Here is a 7,900-nt window from a genome sequence, read left to right as displayed (position 1 = left end):
TTGATATCATTTATTTAATCTTATGATTATATAATTTAATGTTTCATAATGTCCCTGTTTGACAACCAGCTCAAAAAATTCCTGAACGTTTTGCAACAGACCCTTCCAAGCAGGTAAAAGCTGGCTCTGACACAGCACTGTGAGTGAATAGCCTTCTTGAACTGATCATCATTTCCTCTTTGCATTGTTTGTCAGGGAGTTCCATACAGAGGTTACAACACTAACCAGAGTGGTGAACGCTCACATCCATCCCTTCACCATACTGGACAGCGTAGAGAGGGATGGAGACAGAGCTCAGCAGAGCTGCATCACAGCCTTCAAAGTTACCTGCTTTATATATGTGTCTCTCTCCCCCAAAGAGCTGGTGAGTGCCTTAAAAATTGAGACTTATTGTTTACCTATGTATCACAGTATTTGGCATCAAAATGGTTTTAATAAATGTGTACATTACAGCTTAATCACTCCACCACTGGAAAACAACATAAAACACGTATTCTGACAGCCTCTGGTCAGCACTGTCCTACTCTGAATTATGACTTCATGGCTCAACCATCTGACTCTTTAGTGGGTCACAGCAGTAGCAGATAGTGCAGGCAAAGCTGGGGCAGGGTGGACTGAGCCACCAGAAGACGAAGCACCTGGCTTTGGAGGAAGAGAGCCTTTAGAACAGATGATCCTCAAAAATGAGGTCACCTGATGGTGCATTTGGGAGCATGCCATTCCTATGTCATCCTCTGTGTGTAAAGAACAGTGCTAAAATCTCTCAAGCCAACCAAAGAAATGGTATCAGGGGAGAATGAGCAGAAGAGAATTAAGAAGTCTCTCAAAGACATTTTTATCTCCGAGAAAGTGGGGCACCACCCACGGCTGTCTCTACCCAGGAGAAAACCTGTTTAGAAAACGCTGATACACCATGAACCTTAAAAGGAAGGTTCACAGAGATATTTTCTTTTTAACTTCAGCAAGAAAAACACAACACTAAATATTCCAAACTGCTGCTCTCAATTTGTCAGAGACAAAAGAAACAGCAAGAGAGTTAAAGGCACGGTCATCTAAACACAACAGACTGTAAGAAGACTGTCTCCTGGGGGAAAAAATCTTGAAAAATAATCAGTGCACAACAAATATTATTAAGTGGCAAAAGCAAACACAGTAAAATACAGGTGGAAAATATATTTTGGGCTGTAACCAGGCTAGAAAAACAAGACAAATAGGGAACTATAAAGGACTTCAGAATATAATTAGAAGGGCAATAAGAAATAACTGCCGACTAACAGAGAAGGGAAAGAGTGAAAATGCACCCAGGGTGTGTAATGAATGAGGTGCAAGGAGAGGGCGAATATATTTCACAGATTTCGATCCTCATTCTCTTATTCCTATTAGATTTCAATAGAAATCAAAGCTATGCATGTAGAAGAACAGCAGGCTTAAGAAGATTTAACAATGAATACATATACAAAATGTATTCCTTTACCCAAGAAACTAAATTGAATCAAAATTCTCTCTGGCCTTCTCCCCCAACCCCTTGTGTTCTATCCAGTGTTATATTTGATCACACCCTGTGCTCAGAGAAACCTAGGTGCAAGTAAGGACGTGAAGCATGATAATTGCTCAGTGCACCACCTGTGAGACTCAAGGATGCAATAAGTTAAAGCCAGGGGGCCCCAGGCAGCAAAAACTTTCCATGGATTCTGTGGTTAGCAGGAGCAAAAGGTGGCTTCACAGTTAGAGCCTTGAAGTTTTTCCTGACTCAGGTAAGGGGAGTTCCCAGAGAGCTAGCTGATAGACCAGAAGGAGAGATATGGAGGCTAATCGAATTACAGCTCTGAAAAGCAGTAAATGAAGATCTCCACAGAGTTCTGGAGGGAAGTTCTCAAGTAGCTGTGATTCTGTCCTTCAGAAGACATTTGGCCATATCTGGAGACCCTTCTGATTGCCATGCTGGGGGAGGATGCTGCTGACCATCTGGTGGGTCCAGGCCAGGGATGCTGCTAAGCATCTGACGATGACCCCACCATAGAGAGTGGCCAGCCCCTAATGTCACTCATGCTGAGATGGAGAAACTGGTGTCGATCAAGAAATGAAAATACTGCTGAAAAGTAAAAAGGACTCTGCTTGTGGTGGAAAGGTTGGGGTATTAAGTATTGGGGAATGAGGGAGAAATGGCAAACCAAAGCATGACCAGGGTATGTGAATGTTATTACACGCAGTCATGGCTTAAGAGACAAATGCGTGGGAGCAGGATGCATAAGAAGCACTGTGTCATATCACGTCCTCTACGCAATACTTAGTTGGACAAGGTTGTATGGGATGTGTGAGATTTCTTATGAGCTAACATATGCAAATGGTGTAGAGTGAGGGGTTGTTCCTAACACCTGTGTAAATCACATGAGATAAGCCACAAGGAAGATGAGAGAGGCTATTTGAATGGAAAACACCTGATTTGATGCCTAGCTGCAAAAAAGGAAGGTTTACAGTCCCTCTGTCCCTCAGGGAGAAGGCATGGGATCCTTAGATTGCTGGTTTATAGGTACCCAAAATAAACCTATTTTCATGGTTGGAAGAGGCAGTTTTTTCTACAGGAGAAGGCTGAAAGGAGAAAGGTTTCAGAAAGGTAGTACTTAATCTGAATATATTGATTTACTCAGAAAACTGGACATTATAATCTGAACAGGATATGTGCACAATTTATATTAAAAAAATTTAATGATGAAAGAAGACAAAGTGGAAAGCTTCTTATGTTTTTTAAGAGTTAAATAAAATGCAATTCCAATTAAATTACTGATAGGATTTTATCTGGAATAAGATACATTGATATCTGAAAAAATTAAAAATTTAAAAAGCATCCAGACAACATTTGAGAAATAATAGCAATGAGAGGTAACTGACATTTATAGACATTAAACTTCTGAAGGTTCAATAATTTAAAAGTATGATACTAGTGCATCAGTAAAGTGATCAATGAAATGCAATAGGAAATTCCAAAATAGACATAAGCACATACAGGAATTTGTTATATTTTAAAGATGTCATTTTAAGTTAGCAAGAGATTTCTGCCAAGAAAGAAAAACAGTTGAATTCCTACCTAATGCTTTGCATCAAAATAAAATAAAATGGATGAACTATTGAAATAATAAAAATGAAACAATTAAAAATATCAAGAGAAATCAAAACAGAAAGCAAGAAAACCAGAAATTACAGTGTTGGTATTCTATAAGCATCACATCAAGAGCTTCTTCCTAGATTTTTATTTAAATATGGCACCTTTTGGCATCCCCCATAACTCTCTGGGAACCTGGGACAGAAAGTTCAAACAAACTTTAACAATGACATATGGGACAACTGACCACATCAGATTAAAGTGATTCTTATGCCTTGGTTTCACTCCACATCATGCTGACATGCCCTTACAGAGCCAAACCCAACAGCAAATTAAATAAATCCCATGACTGTGGTACTTAGTCCAATTCTAGTGAGTTCCACTAGTGGATTTTGTTTTTTATCACGCTTCAGACAGTCTCTCTGGAACTCTCTGAAAAAAATCTTGCTTTTTTTTTTTTCTTAACAAATTTGTGTTCACTGATCCCTAAATGTGATACCATCATAAATCCCTACAATACCAGGCATGCTTTGAAAGATTTTATTTTTGGTTTTTTGTTATATTCTCATCTACTTTAATGTGAAGCAAAGCCTTTACACAAATTTCAAAGGGCTACAACATTAAAAAGATTTCAGTGGCAAAATGTCAACAATTGTGTACAATGAGCTGAGAAATGTTTCTGAAAACTGCTTTTTATCAAAAGAGTGTGTATACATCTAGTTATTCTGAGTCTGTGTTGATATTCTTGCAATACTGACTTTAAGGTTCAGGTTGGTTTTTTTTCCCATTACTATAGCTAGAACGACTGAAAATGTAGTTGAAAATGACACCTCTTTAAATGAATTAATAATGAAAGGGGGAGAGGCTTAATAAGGTCAGGGTGACTGTATCGTGTCCTCTTTAAAAATCTGCTTGCCTGAGAGTTTATTTAGATTAAACTACCAGAAAATGGTAAACACCCTAAAAATGCCCAGACACCCTAAAAATGCCCTATGATACCTGAAAAATTTACACTGTAAAAATGTATTGCTTGGTAAAAGTTAATATATGTCATTTTAATTTTTGCCACATATAGTCTTTTTCAATAACTGTGAAATAGTTACTTGTTTTGGAGAATTCTTTAGTTTTCATCAAATGTTCATGAATGTCACTTCTTATCATCATTGGCCTCAATTTTTCCTTAAAAAATAGGTTCTAAAACACACATAAGCATGCCTTGGGAACCCAGTTTTCACTTCAGATGACCAGACAAAACCTATGAATACTTTAAAAGCTCTGCAATCTAAAGTAGCTTGATTTCGAACAAGAGGAAAATTATCTCTGACTTAGAGTAACCTACAACATACATTAAATAAATTGAAATATTATCTACTTAATATTCTATTTTAATTTGCATATGATCCAAGTAATTAACATTAAGACACATAATAATCATCCTAAAACACTTCAAATCTACCATTCACTTTTATATAGTCCTATTACCATATCATTTAAATATTAGCATTCACATAAATAAATTCATATAAAAACACCTTACAGGAAATAAACAGAAGCATTTATACTAATCAAGTTTATGATAGGAAAGGATTCAGATATTTTCTACTTAAATAATGCTAATAAATTCTTTGGAAAGAGCCTCAGACTAATGAATGAAAAGTCAGTATTATAAAATATTAATTTTTATTTAGTACTGGTTTGAAGTTCTTGATTTTCTGAAGAGTAAAAGGAGAAAACATAAAGGGAAAAAACCAACATTCTAAAAGTGCCCACCATATTCCAGATATTATGCTTGGTCTTTATACAGTACCTACGCTCTTGTTTCATAGCAAGTGGAGCACAGGATAGCAGCTCACACGTGAGACTAAGCACACTGCATTAACTCACCCAGTTTCTGACAGCTAAACTGGTAGATACAGCATGGTTCCCTCAGTGTCATCTCTTTTTTATGATCCCAGAATTTTCAAAGGCCTATAGGAAAAACGCTATTTGATTTAATTTATTCCATTATTTCCCAAATTAATTTGACCACAGAAACCTTTCCTTTTCTTACGCGTAGCTGTTTAAGGATCATCGCACTTCACAAGTCTTTCTGGTGTAGGTAAATTGAACATATTACTAGAAAATACAAACTCCACAATTTGTCAAAGACTCAAAACAAGCTCATAAGACCGGAGCTTGATCTGGGTGTAAAGCTACATTTCACCTTTTCTCTTTAACATTCCAAAGCCCCAAACAATTCATAATACATTATGGCTTATTAGGCCACTCCCCCCAGAAATATTTGCACATTAAAGAAGGGAATGAAGAGAATCCCTCCTTTAATGCAAAGGTAGAATCTTCTGGAGTAGTTACAGGGGTCCATTGGAGCAGCTAAGCTTTTCTTGGGCACCTCAAATCCTAGCATACCCAGGATTACCTGCTCAGCATATCTAGAAACCTGGGCACCCACTTGAACCAAATGCTCTTTTTTTTTTTTTTTGAGATAGTGTCTCACTCTGTCCCCAGGCTGGGTGCTGTGGCATGATCTCAGCTCACTGCAGCCTCCACCTCCTGGGTTAAAGCAATTCTCCTGCCTCAGCCTCCCATGTAGCTGGGATTACAGACACCAGCCAGCACGCCCGGCTAATTTTTGTAATTTTTAGTACAGATGGGGTTTCACCATGTTGGCCAGGCTAGTCTCGAGCTCCGGACCTCAAGAAATCCACCCTCCTCAGCCTCCCAAAGTGCTGGGATTACAGGCGTGAGCCACCGCGCCCAGCTGACCCAGTTGCTCTTAGTTCCCTTCCTAGTAAATGTGAGTAACAAGATGTCATTTTCCACAAACATACAGAAATACTTAATAAATTGTGAACCGAGCTGCTCATACAAAAAAATGTAGAAGAGAAGGAGGTTTAATAAGACGTAAGACACTCCAATCTGGGAAAGTCATTGATTTTAGGTAAAGCATAGGTTTCCATTAAACAAAATTAGCATGAACAGTAGAATGTGCAACTAAGCAAATCCAAAATATATTATAGGAAAATGACATTTTTGTTCAATTAGGAAGAAACTAAAAATGTTTTTGACTATGAGTTAGCTAAAGTAGGACATTGTTACCATAATTTTCATATTTAAACATGCAATAAACTCCAATTTTGGTTTGTCAAAGTGAATATCAGGAAGCCAAAGGCAGTTTAAATTGAGATCATCTCCTATTCTCACAACTGCATTGTCACAAAAAGGTCAGCAGAATACGCAAGAATATGTTACAGAATTTCAACCTTAATATCATCACAGATTCCTCTACTTTCAGGGTGTTTTTCTTTGCATTATTCTGTGTTAAATACGTGTTATAAATCTAACTGAAAAATTCAAATAAAATTTTAGAAACTACAGGCATTCAGAGCTCTTCAAATATTTACTTAGTTTGGAAGAATTAAAAACATATTTCTCTAAAACTTAATTCAGTTACTCTTATACTTCTATTCATAGATACTTCTCAAATGTCAATTATGGGCCCAATCTGTGCTGAAGACACTGTAGGAGCACACACGCGCGCACACACACACACACACACAATACCCAACATGGTTCGTGCTCCTCACAAAATATACAACTCAGTTATGAATTATAGTAACAAGGATAAAAGTGGATGAACAGGTCACACAACATAGATCCTTGATATTCATGGGGAAGGCATCCAGAAAGCTTCATAGACCCCAAAACATCAAGTTCTATCTATAGTCCTGTCTATTCCTCAGATGGGTTGCTGGGCACTGAGCCCAGCTCCCACACCAGCTAAGTGACTTTCAGAAGTGAAGTAGGAAGAGGAGAAATGATTAACGGTACCTTCATGAATGCCAAAGTCTACTTACAATCAATTGTAAAATTATATAATAGTGATAGTAACATTCATATAATTCTGAAAGGAAATATGTACAATCATATACTCCCAACAAATAGTAGTAGGCACACCTACTATGTTCCTGAAAACTATTTTTGCACTGGGGATATAGCAGTGAATCAAAGAGACAGAGACTGAGACTATTCCCTCAGCCAATGTTTTATTGAGAGAAGACAGAAAGTAAATTAATAAATATTTATCAGGTTATGCTATCAGTGGACAGGGCATAGATGATGCTGGGAATGGGTATTGGTTGCTTTTCATGTAGAATAGTCAGGAAAGACTTCTCTGATACTTTGAATAGAGAACTAAAGATGTCAAGGAGAAGAACACATCAAGCAAAGAAAGAATGTGCGAAGGCCCCAAGGTGGCGGTGACATTAGCAAATTTGAGGAACAGCAATGAGGCTAGTGTGGCAGGACTGAGGTGCAAAGTGAGAAATGGGAAAAGAAAAAAACGTGTAAATGGGGTGTCAGTGGTGGCAGCCATCTGTGCTGGGCCTGAAGCAACTGCAGGCTGGAGTCGACTCAGGAAGTGCCATGATGTAGGACATGAGGGACAAAGATGTATCTAACCTCAAGGCAAGAAACTAAACTTGAGATCCATAAGTGTATCTGTTAGTTTTCTGATTTTTCGCCATTGCGGGTACTCCTGAGAACACTAAAAAGACCAAAGCTTCCACTCTTCAAAAGGAATCTTTCATTCCTGGCTATCTTCTTCCATCAGAGCACCTTCTTGGAGCCCACTGAATTTATCTGTCCAGTACACTATCTAGCTAACCTTCTTCACCTTATTCTGGAAATCTCTTAAAAATTAGAAAGTGTAATCAAACTAGTCACATATGGCTCCATGTGAGAGGAAAACTTCTGAAAAACTATTTAAATGTCTGATTAAAAAAATTTAATCCACGGTGGCCT

The sequence above is a fragment of the Pan troglodytes genome, chromosome 14 (genome assembly GCF_028858775.2).
Source record: "Pan troglodytes isolate AG18354 chromosome 14, NHGRI_mPanTro3-v2.0_pri, whole genome shotgun sequence".
NCBI classification, from domain to species: Eukaryota; Metazoa; Chordata; class Mammalia; order Primates; family Hominidae; genus Pan; species Pan troglodytes.
This window is presented reverse-complemented; position numbering follows the sequence as displayed.